The sequence below is a fragment of the Hyla sarda genome, unplaced genomic scaffold, assembly GCF_029499605.1.
Source record: "Hyla sarda isolate aHylSar1 unplaced genomic scaffold, aHylSar1.hap1 scaffold_3168, whole genome shotgun sequence".
Lineage (NCBI taxonomy): Eukaryota > Metazoa > Chordata > Amphibia > Anura > Hylidae > Hyla > Hyla sarda.
Genome location: NW_026609899.1, coordinates 2,116 through 21,376, shown reverse-complemented (window position 1 = coordinate 21,376; position 19,261 = coordinate 2,116). Strand labels below are relative to the sequence as shown.

The window sequence follows — 19,261 nt, the reverse complement described above, 5'->3', positions numbered from 1 at the left end:
TAGGAACATTCAGCACCCACCCGCTATCAAGGCAGCTGCCTATCATGTCATGCCTACCTGCACAGGTGTGCTGGCTACTCAAATGATCCAATTAAGGAGGCCATTTAGTCAGCAGCAGCAGAAGTCCTGTGCCTGGACGCTCCAACAGGGGCCAGACACAAGCAGAAGCAGAAGCAGCAGAAGCAGCAGCAGCACCACCTTTTGTTTTTTGGCTGCAGCAGCAGCAAGGCCCACAGGGCTGGCTAGCTGGCTAGCCAGCAAGCAGGTAGCAATGAAAGTAGGAATCTTTCTTTTTAACCCTGTAAGGGGGTGGTGCACTGTACCCGAAGATACTGCCATATCGGGTCAATGCATAGGGCGACGGAAGCAAGCTTCGAAATCGGCCCCCGTTCTCAAAAATCCATTTAATATATGGTCCCCAGATAGGGGACGTATCAGATATTAAACTGATAAGAACAGATACTACACTTGATCTTAGCCAAAAGGCCGAGAAGCGATAACCGTGAAAGGGGCGGGCCCAACAAGGTCCCCTTCATGGGCACTATCACTGCTTGCTGTCAGGGAGGCTGCCAGACAATTTTCCATGCACACTCTGGGCTGGGGGGCAGTCAACCACCAGTACACACAGCAGAACCTAAACCCATACCATTATTGCTAAGCAGCAAGACAGGGGCCCATTGCACTCCCACGGGGCCTTTTTAAATGCAATCCATAACCCGGATTTGCCAGGAACCCTTCTTACTCCTCCTACTTGCATGTGACACTGGGCTTAGGATCTGCATAGGAAACACACACACAAGCACACACCTACCTTTGTTGCCTGCAGATGCCTCCTTGGCTGTCCCCAAACGGTATCAAACCAACACCCACGGGAAGCTGTAAGCATAGAGGACATGCCTGCACCCCATTGGACTTACCTGTGTGGGTTAAATCCGGGTTATTTGACAACCTATGGCGGTGATGGTTCTGCTCAGGCAGAGCAGTGCTGATGCTCCTCATAAAGCTGTCGCTGCTGTGAAGGTTCTAGGTGACATCACAAATCCCTATGGTTACATACACAACAAAGCTGGGTTGTTGTTGTTTACACTCTGCAAGGCCTGTGGAAGTGAGTGACATCATAGCACTGTAGTTCTGAGGGTTCTAGATGGATGCAACAATCTCCTGTTGCTTCTATGAAGGCCATAATAGACGACATCACCAAACAGCTCCATAGTCACATACACAGCAAAGGAGAGATGTTGTTTACACCTAGTGATGTCAGTGGTATTGAGTGACATCACAGCACAGTGCTAAGGCTCCTGGGCCTGGACACAGCAGCGGCTGCAATATCTCAACGGAGAATACGTTTATATATATGTGTGTGTGTGCGCGTATATATATATATATATATATATATATATATATATATATATATTTCTCCGCCGAAATCACTTTTAAACCCATTTCCACCTTTTTTTCCCTTCTCTTCCTCTTACTTTTTTTTCACGTTTTTTTACGTTTTTCTCCTTTTCGCCTCTTTTCTGGGCGTATTATTCTTCTTTTTCTTCTTTTTTTTTGTCTAATGCATACCCCATCAGTGCAGCAATGCTTATTCAATACCGCCAGCAGATGGAGACACTGGGGGATAATTTTCTAAGGATTTATACTGATTTTTCCTGTCTGAATTTGTCGCACAGAAAGTTGCAGGCCAAATATGTGTGACATTTCTGCGACTTTAGCTTCTAGAGCATTTTTACAACATTATACATAGGTGCTGAATACATAAAAAGCGACTGTTCAGCGACAGACAAGTCGCATCGGCTGAAAGTAGGCCAGAATGTCAGTCCATGTTGGAGCAGGTTTAGATACAGTCTAAAGTATAGATCTCAAAGTCTGTGCACAGAATTTAGCAAGGGCCTCGCACCTTCTGATGCATCAGGTAGGTGCACAATAGCATAGCCTAACCCTCTGTACTTTGGTCTATATTGATGCGGGACATAGACAGCCAGCTGATGACCAATCCATTAGTGCAATGGATGGCTGGAAGCATTTGTCTTTGCCTTTGCAATACCACAGAAGCAATGCATGGTCAATGTACAGCAATGACACACCTGTGTGAACAGCCAGGAGACCCCCCCCCCCCATGTTATGTTACATAGTTACATAGTTAGTACGGTCGAAAAAAGACATATGTCCATCACGTTCAACCAGGGAATTAAGGGGTAGGGGTGTGGCGCGATATTGGGGAAGGGATGAGATTTTATATTTCTTCATAAGCATTAATCTTATTTTGTCAATTAGGAACATTCAGCACCCACCCGCTATCAAGGCAGCTGCCTATCATGTCATGCCCTACCTGCACAGGTGTGCTGGCTACTCAAATGATCCAATTAAGGAGGCCATTTAGTCAGCAGCAGCAGAAGTCCTGTGCCTGGACGCTCCAACAGGGGCCAGACACAAGCAGAAGCAGAAGCAGCAGAAGCAGCAGCAGCACCACCTTTTGTTTTTTGGCTGCAGCAGCAGCAAGGCCCACAGGGCTGGCTAGCTGGCTAGCCAGCAAGCAGGTAGCAATGAAAGTAGGAATCTTTCTTTTTAACCCTGTAAGGGGGTGGTGCACTGTACCCGAAGATACTGCCATATCGGGTCAATGCATAGGGCGACGGAAGCAAGCTTCGAAATCGGCCCCCGTTCTCAAAAATCCATTTAATATATGGTCCCCAGATAGGGGACGTATCAGATATTAAACTGATAAGAACAGATACTACACTTGATCTTAGCCAAAAGGCCGAGAAGCGATAACCGTGAAAGGGGCGGGCCCAACAAGGTCCCCTTCATGGGCACTATCACTGCTTGCTGTCAGGGAGGCTGCCAGACAATTTTCCATGCACACTCTGGGCTGGGGGGCAGTCAACCACCAGTACACACAGCAGAACCTAAACCCATACCATTATTGCTAAGCAGCAAGACAGGGGCCCATTGCACTCCCACGGGGCCTTTTTAAATGCAATCCATAACCCGGATTTGCCAGGAACCCTTCTTACTCCTCCTACTTGCATGTGACACTGGGCTTAGGATCTGCATAGGAAACACACACACAAGCACACACCTACCTTTGTTGCCTGCAGATGCCTCCTTGGCTGTCCCCAAACGGTATCAAACCAACACCCACGGGAAGCTGTAAGCATAGAGGACATGCCTGCACCCCATTGGACTTACCTGTGTGGGTTAAATCCGGGTTATTTGACAACCTATGGCGGTGATGGTTCTGCTCAGGCAGAGCAGTGCTGATGCTCCTCATAAAGCTGTCGCTGCTGTGAAGGTTCTAGGTGACATCACAAATCCCTATGGTTACATACACAACAAAGCTGGGTTGTTGTTGTTTACACTCTGCAAGGCCTGTGGAAGTGAGTGACATCATAGCACTGTAGTTCTGAGGGTTCTAGATGGATGCAACAATCTCCTGTTGCTTCTATGAAGGCCATAATAGACGACATCACCAAACAGCTCCATAGTCACATACACAGCAAAGGAGAGATGTTGTTTACACCTAGTGATGTCAGTGGTATTGAGTGACATCACAGCACAGTGCTAAGGCTCCTGGGCCTGGACACAGCAGCGGCTGCAATATCTCAACGGAGAATACGTTTATATATATGTGTGTGTGTGCGCGTATATATATATATATATATATATATATATATATATATATATATTTCTCCGCCGAAATCACTTTTAAACCCATTTCCACCTTTTTTTCCCTTCTCTTCCTCTTACTTTTTTTTCACGTTTTTTTACGTTTTTCTCCTTTTCGCCTCTTTTCTGGGCGTATTATTCTTCTTTTTCTTCTTTTTTTTCGTCTAATGCATACCCCATCAGTGCAGCAATGCTTATTCAATACCGCCAGCAGATGGAGACACTGGGGGATAATTTTCTAAGGATTTATACTGATTTTTCCTGTCTGAATTTGTCGCACAGAAAGTTGCAGGCCAAATATGTGTGACATTTCTGCGACTTTAGCTTCTAGAGCATTTTTACAACATTATACATAGGTGCTGAATACATAAAAAGCGACTGTTCAGCGACAGACAAGTCGCATCGGCTGAAAGTAGGCCAGAATGTCAGTCCATGTTGGAGCAGGTTTAGATACAGTCTAAAGTATAGATCTCAAAGTCTGTGCACAGAATTTAGCAAGGGCCTCGCACCTTCTGATGCATCAGGTAGGTGCACAATAGCATAGCCTAACCCTCTGTACTTTGGTCTATATTGATGCGGGACATAGACAGCCAGCTGATGACCAATCCATTAGTGCAATGGATGGCTGGAAGCATTTGTCTTTGCCTTTGCAATACCACAGAAGCAATGCATGGTCAATGTACAGCAATGACACACCTGTGTGAACAGCCAGGAGACCCCCCCCCCCCATGTTATGTTACATAGTTACATAGTTAGTACGGTCGAAAAAAGACATATGTCCATCACGTTCAACCAGGGAATTAAGGGGTAGGGGTGTGGCGCGATATTGGGGAAGGGATGAGATTTTATATTTCTTCATAAGCATTAATCTTATTTTGTCAATTAGGAACATTCAGCACCCACCCGCTATCAAGGCAGCTGCCTATCATGTCATGCCCTACCTGCACAGGTGTGCTGGCTACTCAAATGATCCAATTAAGGAGGCCATTTAGTCAGCAGCAGCAGAAGTCCTGTGCCTGGACGCTCCAACAGGGGCCAGACACAAGCAGAAGCAGAAGCAGCAGAAGCAGCAGCAGCACCACCTTTTGTTTTTTGGCTGCAGCAGCAGCAAGGCCCACAGGGCTGGCTAGCTGGCTAGCCAGCAAGCAGGTAGCAATGAAAGTAGGAATCTTTCTTTTTAACCCTGTAAGGGGGTGGTGCACTGTACCCGAAGATACTGCCATATCGGGTCAATGCATAGGGCGACGGAAGCAAGCTTCGAAATCGGCCCCCGTTCTCAAAAATCCATTTAATATATGGTCCCCAGATAGGGGACGTATCAGATATTAAACTGATAAGAACAGATACTACACTTGATCTTAGCCAAAAGGCCGAGAAGCGATAACCGTGAAAGGGGCGGGCCCAACAAGGTCCCCTTCATGGGCACTATCACTGCTTGCTGTCAGGGAGGCTGCCAGACAATTTTCCATGCACACTCTGGGCTGGGGGGCAGTCAACCACCAGTACACACAGCAGAACCTAAACCCATACCATTATTGCTAAGCAGCAAGACAGGGGCCCATTGCACTCCCACGGGGCCTTTTTAAATGCAATCCATAACCCGGATTTGCCAGGAACCCTTCTTACTCCTCCTACTTGCATGTGACACTGGGCTTAGGATCTGCATAGGAAACACACACACAAGCACACACCTACCTTTGTTGCCTGCAGATGCCTCCTTGGCTGTCCCCAAACGGTATCAAACCAACACCCACGGGAAGCTGTAAGCATAGAGGACATGCCTGCACCCCATTGGACTTACCTGTGTGGGTTAAATCCGGGTTATTTGACAACCTATGGCGGTGATGGTTCTGCTCAGGCAGAGCAGTGCTGATGCTCCTCATAAAGCTGTCGCTGCTGTGAAGGTTCTAGGTGACATCACAAATCCCTATGGTTACATACACAACAAAGCTGGGTTGTTGTTGTTTACACTCTGCAAGGCCTGTGGAAGTGAGTGACATCATAGCACTGTAGTTCTGAGGGTTCTAGATGGATGCAACAATCTCCTGTTGCTTCTATGAAGGCCATAATAGACGACATCACCAAACAGCTCCATAGTCACATACACAGCAAAGGAGAGATGTTGTTTACACCTAGTGATGTCAGTGGTATTGAGTGACATCACAGCACAGTGCTAAGGCTCCTGGGCCTGGACACAGCAGCGGCTGCAATATCTCAACGGAGAATACGTTTATATATATGTGTGTGTGTGCGCGTATATATATATATATATATATATATATATATATATATATATATATTTCTCCGCCGAAATCACTTTTAAACCCATTTCCACCTTTTTTTCCCTTCTCTTCCTCTTACTTTTTTTTCACGTTTTTTTACGTTTTTCTCCTTTTCGCCTCTTTTCTGGGCGTATTATTCTTCTTTTTCTTCTTTTTTTTTGTCTAATGCATACCCCATCAGTGCAGCAATGCTTATTCAATACCGCCAGCAGATGGAGACACTGGGGGATAATTTTCTAAGGATTTATACTGATTTTTCCTGTCTGAATTTGTCGCACAGAAAGTTGCAGGCCAAATATGTGTGACATTTCTGCGACTTTAGCTTCTAGAGCATTTTTACAACATTATACATAGGTGCTGAATACATAAAAAGCGACTGTTCAGCGACAGACAAGTCGCATCGGCTGAAAGTAGGCCAGAATGTCAGTCCATGTTGGAGCAGGTTTAGATACAGTCTAAAGTATAGATCTCAAAGTCTGTGCACAGAATTTAGCAAGGGCCTCGCACCTTCTGATGCATCAGGTAGGTGCACAATAGCATAGCCTAACCCTCTGTACTTTGGTCTATATTGATGCGGGACATAGACAGCCAGCTGATGACCAATCCATTAGTGCAATGGATGGCTGGAAGCATTTGTCTTTGCCTTTGCAATACCACAGAAGCAATGCATGGTCAATGTACAGCAATGACACACCTGTGTGAACAGCCAGGAGACCCCCCCCCCCCCATGTTATGTTACATAGTTACATAGTTAGTACGGTCGAAAAAAGACATATGTCCATCACGTTCAACCAGGGAATTAAGGGGTAGGGGTGTGGCGCGATATTGGGGAAGGGATGAGATTTTATATTTCTTCATAAGCATTAATCTTATTTTGTCAATTAGGAACATTCAGCACCCACCCGCTATCAAGGCAGCTGCCTATCATGTCATGCCCTACCTGCACAGGTGTGCTGGCTACTCAAATGATCCAATTAAGGAGGCCATTTAGTCAGCAGCAGCAGAAGTCCTGTGCCTGGACGCTCCAACAGGGGCCAGACACAAGCAGAAGCAGAAGCAGCAGAAGCAGCAGCAGCACCACCTTTTGTTTTTTGGCTGCAGCAGCAGCAAGGCCCACAGGGCTGGCTAGCTGGCTAGCCAGCAAGCAGGTAGCAATGAAAGTAGGAATCTTTCTTTTTAACCCTGTAAGGGGGTGGTGCACTGTACCCGAAGATACTGCCATATCGGGTCAATGCATAGGGCGACGGAAGCAAGCTTCGAAATCGGCCCCCGTTCTCAAAAATCCATTTAATATATGGTCCCCAGATAGGGGACGTATCAGATATTAAACTGATAAGAACAGATACTACACTTGATCTTAGCCAAAAGGCCGAGAAGCGATAACCGTGAAAGGGGCGGGCCCAACAAGGTCCCCTTCATGGGCACTATCACTGCTTGCTGTCAGGGAGGCTGCCAGACAATTTTCCATGCACACTCTGGGCTGGGGGGCAGTCAACCACCAGTACACACAGCAGAACCTAAACCCATACCATTATTGCTAAGCAGCAAGACAGGGGCCCATTGCACTCCCACGGGGCCTTTTTAAATGCAATCCATAACCCGGATTTGCCAGGAACCCTTCTTACTCCTCCTACTTGCATGTGACACTGGGCTTAGGATCTGCATAGGAAACACACACACAAGCACACACCTACCTTTGTTGCCTGCAGATGCCTCCTTGGCTGTCCCCAAACGGTATCAAACCAACACCCACGGGAAGCTGTAAGCATAGAGGACATGCCTGCACCCCATTGGACTTACCTGTGTGGGTTAAATCCGGGTTATTTGACAACCTATGGCGGTGATGGTTCTGCTCAGGCAGAGCAGTGCTGATGCTCCTCATAAAGCTGTCGCTGCTGTGAAGGTTCTAGGTGACATCACAAATCCCTATGGTTACATACACAACAAAGCTGGGTTGTTGTTGTTTACACTCTGCAAGGCCTGTGGAAGTGAGTGACATCATAGCACTGTAGTTCTGAGGGTTCTAGATGGATGCAACAATCTCCTGTTGCTTCTATGAAGGCCATAATAGACGACATCACCAAACAGCTCCATAGTCACATACACAGCAAAGGAGAGATGTTGTTTACACCTAGTGATGTCAGTGGTATTGAGTGACATCACAGCACAGTGCTAAGGCTCCTGGGCCTGGACACAGCAGCGGCTGCAATATCTCAACGGAGAATACGTTTATATATATGTGTGTGTGTGCGCGTATATATATATATATATATATATATATATATATATATATATATATATATTTCTCCGCCGAAATCACTTTTAAACCCATTTCCACCTTTTTTTCCCTTCTCTTCCTCTTACTTTTTTTTCACGTTTTTTTACGTTTTTCTCCTTTTCGCCTCTTTTCTGGGCGTATTATTCTTCTTTTTCTTCTTTTTTTTCGTCTAATGCATACCCCATCAGTGCAGCAATGCTTATTCAATACCGCCAGCAGATGGAGACACTGGGGGATAATTTTCTAAGGATTTATACTGATTTTTCCTGTCTGAATTTGTCGCACAGAAAGTTGCAGGCCAAATATGTGTGACATTTCTGCGACTTTAGCTTCTAGAGCATTTTTACAACATTATACATAGGTGCTGAATACATAAAAAGCGACTGTTCAGCGACAGACAAGTCGCATCGGCTGAAAGTAGGCCAGAATGTCAGTCCATGTTGGAGCAGGTTTAGATACAGTCTAAAGTATAGATCTCAAAGTCTGTGCACAGAATTTAGCAAGGGCCTCGCACCTTCTGATGCATCAGGTAGGTGCACAATAGCATAGCCTAACCCTCTGTACTTTGGTCTATATTGATGCGGGACATAGACAGCCAGCTGATGACCAATCCATTAGTGCAATGGATGGCTGGAAGCATTTGTCTTTGCCTTTGCAATACCACAGAAGCAATGCATGGTCAATGTACAGCAATGACACACCTGTGTGAACAGCCAGGAGACCCCCCCCCCCCATGTTATGTTACATAGTTACATAGTTAGTACGGTCGAAAAAAGACATATGTCCATCACGTTCAACCAGGGAATTAAGGGGTAGGGGTGTGGCGCGATATTGGGGAAGGGATGAGATTTTATATTTCTTCATAAGCATTAATCTTATTTTGTCAATTAGGAACATTCAGCACCCACCCGCTATCAAGGCAGCTGCCTATCATGTCATGCCCTACCTGCACAGGTGTGCTGGCTACTCAAATGATCCAATTAAGGAGGCCATTTAGTCAGCAGCAGCAGAAGTCCTGTGCCTGGACGCTCCAACAGGGGCCAGACACAAGCAGAAGCAGAAGCAGCAGAAGCAGCAGCAGCACCACCTTTTGTTTTTTGGCTGCAGCAGCAGCAAGGCCCACAGGGCTGGCTAGCTGGCTAGCCAGCAAGCAGGTAGCAATGAAAGTAGGAATCTTTCTTTTTAACCCTGTAAGGGGGTGGTGCACTGTACCCGAAGATACTGCCATATCGGGTCAATGCATAGGGCGACGGAAGCAAGCTTCGAAATCGGCCCCCGTTCTCAAAAATCCATTTAATATATGGTCCCCAGATAGGGGACGTATCAGATATTAAACTGATAAGAACAGATACTACACTTGATCTTAGCCAAAAGGCCGAGAAGCGATAACCGTGAAAGGGGCGGGCCCAACAAGGTCCCCTTCATGGGCACTATCACTGCTTGCTGTCAGGGAGGCTGCCAGACAATTTTCCATGCACACTCTGGGCTGGGGGGCAGTCAACCACCAGTACACACAGCAGAACCTAAACCCATACCATTATTGCTAAGCAGCAAGACAGGGGCCCATTGCACTCCCACGGGGCCTTTTTAAATGCAATCCATAACCCGGATTTGCCAGGAACCCTTCTTACTCCTCCTACTTGCATGTGACACTGGGCTTAGGATCTGCATAGGAAACACACACACAAGCACACACCTACCTTTGTTGCCTGCAGATGCCTCCTTGGCTGTCCCCAAACGGTATCAAACCAACACCCACGGGAAGCTGTAAGCATAGAGGACATGCCTGCACCCCATTGGACTTACCTGTGTGGGTTAAATCCGGGTTATTTGACAACCTATGGCGGTGATGGTTCTGCTCAGGCAGAGCAGTGCTGATGCTCCTCATAAAGCTGTCGCTGCTGTGAAGGTTCTAGGTGACATCACAAATCCCTATGGTTACATACACAACAAAGCTGGGTTGTTGTTGTTTACACTCTGCAAGGCCTGTGGAAGTGAGTGACATCATAGCACTGTAGTTCTGAGGGTTCTAGATGGATGCAACAATCTCCTGTTGCTTCTATGAAGGCCATAATAGACGACATCACCAAACAGCTCCATAGTCACATACACAGCAAAGGAGAGATGTTGTTTACACCTAGTGATGTCAGTGGTATTGAGTGACATCACAGCACAGTGCTAAGGCTCCTGGGCCTGGACACAGCAGCGGCTGCAATATCTCAACGGAGAATACGTTTATATATATGTGTGTGTGTGCGCGTATATATATATATATATATATATATATATATATATATATATATATATATTTCTCCGCCGAAATCACTTTTAAACCCATTTCCACCTTTTTTTCCCTTCTCTTCCTCTTACTTTTTTTTCACGTTTTTTTACGTTTTTCTCCTTTTCGCCTCTTTTCTGGGCGTATTATTCTTCTTTTTCTTCTTTTTTTTCGTCTAATGCATACCCCATCAGTGCAGCAATGCTTATTCAATACCGCCAGCAGATGGAGACACTGGGGGATAATTTTCTAAGGATTTATACTGATTTTTCCTGTCTGAATTTGTCGCACAGAAAGTTGCAGGCCAAATATGTGTGACATTTCTGCGACTTTAGCTTCTAGAGCATTTTTACAACATTATACATAGGTGCTGAATACATAAAAAGCGACTGTTCAGCGACAGACAAGTCGCATCGGCTGAAAGTAGGCCAGAATGTCAGTCCATGTTGGAGCAGGTTTAGATACAGTCTAAAGTATAGATCTCAAAGTCTGTGCACAGAATTTAGCAAGGGCCTCGCACCTTCTGATGCATCAGGTAGGTGCACAATAGCATAGCCTAACCCTCTGTACTTTGGTCTATATTGATGCGGGACATAGACAGCCAGCTGATGACCAATCCATTAGTGCAATGGATGGCTGGAAGCATTTGTCTTTGCCTTTGCAATACCACAGAAGCAATGCATGGTCAATGTACAGCAATGACACACCTGTGTGAACAGCCAGGAGACCCCCCCCCCCCCATGTTATGTTACATAGTTACATAGTTAGTACGGTCGAAAAAAGACATATGTCCATCACGTTCAACCAGGGAATTAAGGGGTAGGGGTGTGGCGCGATATTGGGGAAGGGATGAGATTTTATATTTCTTCATAAGCATTAATCTTATTTTGTCAATTAGGAACATTCAGCACCCACCCGCTATCAAGGCAGCTGCCTATCATGTCATGCCCTACCTGCACAGGTGTGCTGGCTACTCAAATGATCCAATTAAGGAGGCCATTTAGTCAGCAGCAGCAGAAGTCCTGTGCCTGGACGCTCCAACAGGGGCCAGACACAAGCAGAAGCAGAAGCAGCAGAAGCAGCAGCAGCACCACCTTTTGTTTTTTGGCTGCAGCAGCAGCAAGGCCCACAGGGCTGGCTAGCTGGCTAGCCAGCAAGCAGGTAGCAATGAAAGTAGGAATCTTTCTTTTTAACCCTGTAAGGGGGTGGTGCACTGTACCCGAAGATACTGCCATATCGGGTCAATGCATAGGGCGACGGAAGCAAGCTTCGAAATCGGCCCCCGTTCTCAAAAATCCATTTAATATATGGTCCCCAGATAGGGGACGTATCAGATATTAAACTGATAAGAACAGATACTACACTTGATCTTAGCCAAAAGGCCGAGAAGCGATAACCGTGAAAGGGGCGGGCCCAACAAGGTCCCCTTCATGGGCACTATCACTGCTTGCTGTCAGGGAGGCTGCCAGACAATTTTCCATGCACACTCTGGGCTGGGGGGCAGTCAACCACCAGTACACACAGCAGAACCTAAACCCATACCATTATTGCTAAGCAGCAAGACAGGGGCCCATTGCACTCCCACGGGGCCTTTTTAAATGCAATCCATAACCCGGATTTGCCAGGAACCCTTCTTACTCCTCCTACTTGCATGTGACACTGGGCTTAGGATCTGCATAGGAAACACACACACAAGCACACACCTACCTTTGTTGCCTGCAGATGCCTCCTTGGCTGTCCCCAAACGGTATCAAACCAACACCCACGGGAAGCTGTAAGCATAGAGGACATGCCTGCACCCCATTGGACTTACCTGTGTGGGTTAAATCCGGGTTATTTGACAACCTATGGCGGTGATGGTTCTGCTCAGGCAGAGCAGTGCTGATGCTCCTCATAAAGCTGTCGCTGCTGTGAAGGTTCTAGGTGACATCACAAATCCCTATGGTTACATACACAACAAAGCTGGGTTGTTGTTGTTTACACTCTGCAAGGCCTGTGGAAGTGAGTGACATCATAGCACTGTAGTTCTGAGGGTTCTAGATGGATGCAACAATCTCCTGTTGCTTCTATGAAGGCCATAATAGACGACATCACCAAACAGCTCCATAGTCACATACACAGCAAAGGAGAGATGTTGTTTACACCTAGTGATGTCAGTGGTATTGAGTGACATCACAGCACAGTGCTAAGGCTCCTGGGCCTGGACACAGCAGCGGCTGCAATATCTCAACGGAGAATACGTTTATATATATGTGTGTGTGTGCGCGTATATATATATATATATATATATATATATATATATATATATATATATTTCTCCGCCGAAATCACTTTTAAACCCATTTCCACCTTTTTTTCCCTTCTCTTCCTCTTACTTTTTTTTCACGTTTTTTTACGTTTTTCTCCTTTTCGCCTCTTTTCTGGGCGTATTATTCTTCTTTTTCTTCTTTTTTTTTGTCTAATGCATACCCCATCAGTGCAGCAATGCTTATTCAATACCGCCAGCAGATGGAGACACTGGGGGATAATTTTCTAAGGATTTATACTGATTTTTCCTGTCTGAATTTGTCGCACAGAAAGTTGCAGGCCAAATATGTGTGACATTTCTGCGACTTTAGCTTCTAGAGCATTTTTACAACATTATACATAGGTGCTGAATACATAAAAAGCGACTGTTCAGCGACAGACAAGTCGCATCGGCTGAAAGTAGGCCAGAATGTCAGTCCATGTTGGAGCAGGTTTAGATACAGTCTAAAGTATAGATCTCAAAGTCTGTGCACAGAATTTAGCAAGGGCCTCGCACCTTCTGATGCATCAGGTAGGTGCACAATAGCATAGCCTAACCCTCTGTACTTTGGTCTATATTGATGCGGGACATAGACAGCCAGCTGATGACCAATCCATTAGTGCAATGGATGGCTGGAAGCATTTGTCTTTGCCTTTGCAATACCACAGAAGCAATGCATGGTCAATGTACAGCAATGACACACCTGTGTGAACAGCCAGGAGACCCCCCCCCCCCATGTTATGTTACATAGTTACATAGTTAGTACGGTCGAAAAAAGACATATGTCCATCACGTTCAACCAGGGAATTAAGGGGTAGGGGTGTGGCGCGATATTGGGGAAGGGATGAGATTTTATATTTCTTCATAAGCATTAATCTTATTTTGTCAATTAGGAACATTCAGCACCCACCCGCTATCAAGGCAGCTGCCTATCATGTCATGCCCTACCTGCACAGGTGTGCTGGCTACTCAAATGATCCAATTAAGGAGGCCATTTAGTCAGCAGCAGCAGAAGTCCTGTGCCTGGACGCTCCAACAGGGGCCAGACACAAGCAGAAGCAGAAGCAGCAGAAGCAGCAGCAGCACCACCTTTTGTTTTTTGGCTGCAGCAGCAGCAAGGCCCACAGGGCTGGCTAGCTGGCTAGCCAGCAAGCAGGTAGCAATGAAAGTAGGAATCTTTCTTTTTAACCCTGTAAGGGGGTGGTGCACTGTACCCGAAGATACTGCCATATCGGGTCAATGCATAGGGCGACGGAAGCAAGCTTCGAAATCGGCCCCCGTTCTCAAAAATCCATTTAATATATGGTCCCCAGATAGGGGACGTATCAGATATTAAACTGATAAGAACAGATACTACACTTGATCTTAGCCAAAAGGCCGAGAAGCGATAACCGTGAAAGGGGCGGGCCCAACAAGGTCCCCTTCATGGGCACTATCACTGCTTGCTGTCAGGGAGGCTGCCAGACAATTTTCCATGCACACTCTGGGCTGGGGGGCAGTCAACCACCAGTACACACAGCAGAACCTAAACCCATACCATTATTGCTAAGCAGCAAGACAGGGGCCCATTGCACTCCCACGGGGCCTTTTTAAATGCAATCCATAACCCGGATTTGCCAGGAACCCTTCTTACTCCTCCTACTTGCATGTGACACTGGGCTTAGGATCTGCATAGGAAACACACACACAAGCACACACCTACCTTTGTTGCCTGCAGATGCCTCCTTGGCTGTCCCCAAACGGTATCAAACCAACACCCACGGGAAGCTGTAAGCATAGAGGACATGCCTGCACCCCATTGGACTTACCTGTGTGGGTTAAATCCGGGTTATTTGACAACCTATGGCGGTGATGGTTCTGCTCAGGCAGAGCAGTGCTGATGCTCCTCATAAAGCTGTCACTGCTGTGAAGGTTCTAGGTGACATCACAAATCCCTATGGTTACATACACAACAAAGCTGGGTTGTTGTTGTTTACACTCTGCAAGGCCTGTGGAAGTGAGTGACATCATAGCACTGTAGTTCTGAGGGTTCTAGATGGATGCAACAATCTCCTGTTGCTTCTATGAAGGCCATAATAGACGACATCACCAAACAGCTCCATAGTCACATACACAGCAAAGGAGAGATGTTGTTTACACCTAGTGATGTCAGTGGTATTGAGTGACATCACAGCACAGTGCTAAGGCTCCTGGGCCTGGACACAGCAGCGGCTGCAATATCTCAACGGAGAATACGTTTATATATATGTGTGTGTGTGCGCGTATATATATATATATATATATATATATATATATATATATATATTTCTCCGCCGAAATCACTTTTAAACCCATTTCCACCTTTTTTTCCCTTCTCTTCCTCTTACTTTTTTTTCACGTTTTTTTACGTTTTTCTCCTTTTCGCCTCTTTTCTGGGCGTATTATTCTTCTTTTTCTTCTTTTTTTTTGTCTAATGCATACCCCATCAGTGCAGCAATGCTTATTCAATACCGCCAGCAGATGGAGACACTGGGGGATAATTTTCTAAGGATTTATACTGATTTTTCCTGTCTGAATTTGTCGCACAGAAAGTTGCAGGCCAAATATGTGTGACATTTCTGCGACTTTAGCTTCTAGAGCATTTTTACAACATTATACATAGGTGCTGAATACATAAAAAGCGACTGTTCAGCGACAGACAAGTCGCATCGGCTGAAAGTAGGCCAGAATGTCAGTCCATGTTGGAGCAGGTTTAGATACAGTCTAAAGTATAGATCTCAAAGTCTGTGCACAGAATTTAGCAAGGGCCTCGCACCTTCTGATGCATCAGGTAGGTGCACAATAGCATAGCCTAACCCTCTGTACTTTGGTCTATATTGATGCGGGACATAGACAGCCAGCTGATGACCAATCCATTAGTGCAATGGATGGCTGGAAGCATTTGTCTTTGCCTTTGCAATACCACAGAAGCAATGCATGGTCAATGTACAGCAATGACACACCTGTGTGAACAGCCAGGAGACCCCCCCCCCCCATGTTATGTTACATAGTTACATAGTTAGTACGGTCGAAAAAAGACATATGTCCATCACGTTCAACCAGGGAATTAAGGGGTAGGGGTGTGGCGCGATATTGGGGAAGGGATGAGATTTTATATTTCTTCATAAGCATTAATCTTATTTTGTCAATTAGGAACATTCAGCACCCACCCGCTATCAAGGCAGCTGCCTATCATGTCATGCCCTACCTGCACAGGTGTGCTGGCTACTCAAATGATCCAATTAAGGAGGCCATTTAGTCAGCAGCAGCAGAAGTCCTGTGCCTGGACGCTCCAACAGGGGCCAGACACAAGCAGAAGCAGAAGCAGCAGAAGCAGCAGCAGCACCACCTTTTGTTTTTTGGCTGCAGCAGCAGCAAGGCCCACAGGGCTGGCTAGCTGGCTAGCCAGCAAGCAGGTAGCAATGAAAGTAGGAATCTTTCTTTTTAACCCTGTAAGGGGGTGGTGCACTGTACCCGAAGATACTGCCATATCGGGTCAATGCATAGGGCGACGGAAGCAAGCTTCGAAATCGGCCCCCGTTCTCAAAAATCCATTTAATATATGGTCCCCAGATAGGGGACGTATCAGATATTAAACTGATAAGAACAGATACTACACTTGATCTTAGCCAAAAGGCCGAGAAGCGATAACCGTGAAAGGGGCGGGCCCAACAAGGTCCCCTTCATGGGCACTATCACTGCTTGCTGTCAGGGAGGCTGCCAGACAATTTTCCATGCACACTCTGGGCTGGGGGGCAGTCAACCACCAGTACACACAGCAGAACCTAAACCCATACCATTATTGCTAAGCAGCAAGACAGGGGCCCATTGCACTCCCACGGGGCCTTTTTAAATGCAATCCATAACCCGGATTTGCCAGGAACCCTTCTTACTCCTCCTACTTGCATGTGACACTGGGCTTAGGATCTGCATAGGAAACACACACACAAGCACACACCTACCTTTGTTGCCTGCAGATGCCTCCTTGGCTGTCCCCAAACGGTATCAAACCAACACCCACGGGAAGCTGTAAGCATAGAGGACATGCCTGCACCCCATTGGACTTACCTGTGTGGGTTAAATCCGGGTTATTTGACAACCTATGGCGGTGATGGTTCTGCTCAGGCAGAGCAGTGCTGATGCTCCTCATAAAGCTGTCGCTGCTGTGAAGGTTCTAGGTGACATCACAAATCCCTATGGTTACATACACAACAAAGCTGGGTTGTTGTTGTTTACACTCTGCAAGGCCTGTGGAAGTGAGTGACATCATAGCACTGTAGTTCTGAGGGTTCTAGATGGATGCAACAATCTCCTGTTGCTTCTATGAAGGCCATAATAGACGACATCACCAAACAGCTCCATAGTCACATACACAGCAAAGGAGAGATGTTGTTTACACCTAGTGATGTCAGTGGTATTGAGTGACATCACAGCACAGTGCTAAGGCTCCTGGGCCTGGACACAGCAGCGGCTGCAATATCTCAACGGAGAATACGTTTATATATATGTGTGTGTGTGCGCGTATATATATATATATATATATATATATATATATATATATATATATATATTTCTCCGCCGAAATCACTTTTAAACCCATTTCCACCTTTTTTTCCCTTCTCTTCCTCTTACTTTTTTTTCACGTTTTTTTACGTTTTTCTCCTTTTCGCCTCTTTTCTGGGCGTATTATTCTTCTTTTTCTTCTTTTTTTTCGTCTAATGCATACCCCATCAGTGCAGCAATGCTTATTCAATACCGCCAGCAGATGGAGACACTGGGGGATAATTTTCTAAGGATTTATACTGATTTTTCCTGTCTGAATTTGTCGCACAGAAAGTTGCAGGCCAAATATGTGTGACATTTCTGCGACTTTAGCTTCTAGAGCATTTTTACAACATTATACATAGGTGCTGAATACATAAAAAGCGACTGTTCAGCGACAGACAAGTCGCATCGGCTGAAAGTAGGCCAGAATGTCAGTCCATGTTGGAGCAGGTTTAGATACAGTCTAAAGTATAGATCTCAAAGTCTGTGCACAGAATTTAGCAAGGGCCTCGCACCTTCTGATGCATCAGGTAGGTGCACAATAGCATAGCCTAACCCTCTGTACTTTGGTCTATATTGATGCGGGACATAGACAGCCAGCTGATGACCAATCCATTAGTGCAATGGATGGCTGGAAGCATTTGTCTTTGCCTTTGCAATACCACAGAAGCAATGCATGGTCAATGTACAGCAATGACACACCTGTGTGAACAGCCAGGAGACCCCCCCCCCCCATGTTATGTTACATAGTTACATAGTTAGTACGGTCGAAAAAAGACATATGTCCATCACGTTCAACCAGGGAATTAAGGGGTAGGGGTGTGGCGCGATATTGGGGAAGGGATGAGATTTTATATTTCTTCATAAGCATTAATCTTATTTTGTCAATTAGGAACATTCAGCACCCACCCGCTATCAAGGCAGCTGCCTATCATGTCATGCCCTACCTGCACAGGTGTGCTGGCTACTCAAATGATCCAATTAAGGAGGCCATTTAGTCAGCAGCAGCAGAAGTCCTGTGCCTGGACGCTCCAACAGGGGCCAGACACAAGCAGAAGCAGAAGCAGCAGAAGCAGCAGCAGCACCACCTTTTGTTTTTTGGCTGCAGCAGCAGCAAGGCCCACAGGGCTGGCTAGCTGGCTAGCCAGCAAGCAGGTAGCAATGAAAGTAGGAATCTTTCTTTTTAACCCTGTAAGGGGGTGGTGCACTGTACCCGAAGATACTGCCATATCGGGTCAATGCATAGGGCGACGGAAGCAAGCTTCGAAATCGGCCCCCGTTCTCAAAAATCCATTTAATATATGGTCCCCAGATAGGGGACGTATCAGATATTAAACTGATAAGAACAGATACTACACTTGATCTTAGCCAAAAGGCCGAGAAGCGATAACCGTGAAAGGGGCGGGCCCAACAAGGTCCCCTTCATGGGCACTATCACTGCTTGCTGTCAGGGAGGCTGCCAGACAATTTTCCATGCACACTCTGGGCTGGGGGGCAGTCAACCACCAGTACACACAGCAGAACCTAAACCCATACCATTATTGCTAAGCAGCAAGACAGGGGCCCATTGCACTCCCACGGGGCCTTTTTAAATGCAATCCATAACCCGGATTTGCCAGGAACCCTTCTTACTCCTCCTACTTGCATGTGACACTGGGCTTAGGATCTGCATAGGAAACACACACACAAGCACACACCTACCTTTGTTGCCTGCAGATGCCTCCTTGGCTGTCCCCAAACGGTATCAAACCAACACCCACGGGAAGCTGTAAGCATAGAGGACATGCCTGCACCCCATTGGACTTACCTGTGTGGGTTAAATCCGGGTTATTTGACAACCTATGGCGGTGATGGTTCTGCTCAGGCAGAGCAGTGCTGATGCTCCTCATAAAGCTGTCGCT

General features: G+C 46.3%; 9 non-coding genes across 9 annotated transcripts; all 9 read right to left on the bottom strand.

The window, feature by feature from the left end:
- Positions 1-307: 307 nt before the first annotated feature.
- On the bottom strand, positions 308-498 carry LOC130329395 (U2 spliceosomal RNA). The gene has a single exon (XR_008872979.1). It is a non-coding gene; the product is annotated as a U2 spliceosomal RNA (small nuclear RNA).
- Positions 499-2,585: 2,087 nt separating this feature from the next.
- LOC130329393 (U2 spliceosomal RNA) lies at positions 2,586-2,776 on the bottom strand. Its single transcript, XR_008872978.1, has one exon. It is a non-coding gene; the product is annotated as a U2 spliceosomal RNA (small nuclear RNA).
- Positions 2,777-4,863: 2,087 nt separating this feature from the next.
- Positions 4,864-5,054, bottom strand: LOC130329392 (U2 spliceosomal RNA). Its single transcript, XR_008872977.1, has one exon. It is a non-coding gene; the product is annotated as a U2 spliceosomal RNA (small nuclear RNA).
- Positions 5,055-7,144: 2,090 nt separating this feature from the next.
- Positions 7,145-7,335, bottom strand: LOC130329391 (U2 spliceosomal RNA). The gene has a single exon (XR_008872976.1). It is a non-coding gene; the product is annotated as a U2 spliceosomal RNA (small nuclear RNA).
- Positions 7,336-9,428: 2,093 nt separating this feature from the next.
- Positions 9,429-9,619, bottom strand: LOC130329390 (U2 spliceosomal RNA). The gene has a single exon (XR_008872975.1). It is a non-coding gene; the product is annotated as a U2 spliceosomal RNA (small nuclear RNA).
- Positions 9,620-11,713: 2,094 nt separating this feature from the next.
- LOC130329399 (U2 spliceosomal RNA) lies at positions 11,714-11,904 on the bottom strand. The gene has a single exon (XR_008872983.1). It is a non-coding gene; the product is annotated as a U2 spliceosomal RNA (small nuclear RNA).
- A 2,091-nt stretch (positions 11,905-13,995) lies between these two features.
- On the bottom strand, positions 13,996-14,186 carry LOC130329398 (U2 spliceosomal RNA). The gene has a single exon (XR_008872982.1). It is a non-coding gene; the product is annotated as a U2 spliceosomal RNA (small nuclear RNA).
- A 2,087-nt stretch (positions 14,187-16,273) lies between these two features.
- Positions 16,274-16,464, bottom strand: LOC130329397 (U2 spliceosomal RNA). Its single transcript, XR_008872981.1, has one exon. It is a non-coding gene; the product is annotated as a U2 spliceosomal RNA (small nuclear RNA).
- Positions 16,465-18,557: 2,093 nt separating this feature from the next.
- LOC130329396 (U2 spliceosomal RNA) lies at positions 18,558-18,748 on the bottom strand. Its single transcript, XR_008872980.1, has one exon. It is a non-coding gene; the product is annotated as a U2 spliceosomal RNA (small nuclear RNA).
- Between the last annotated feature and the right edge of the window lie 513 nt (positions 18,749-19,261).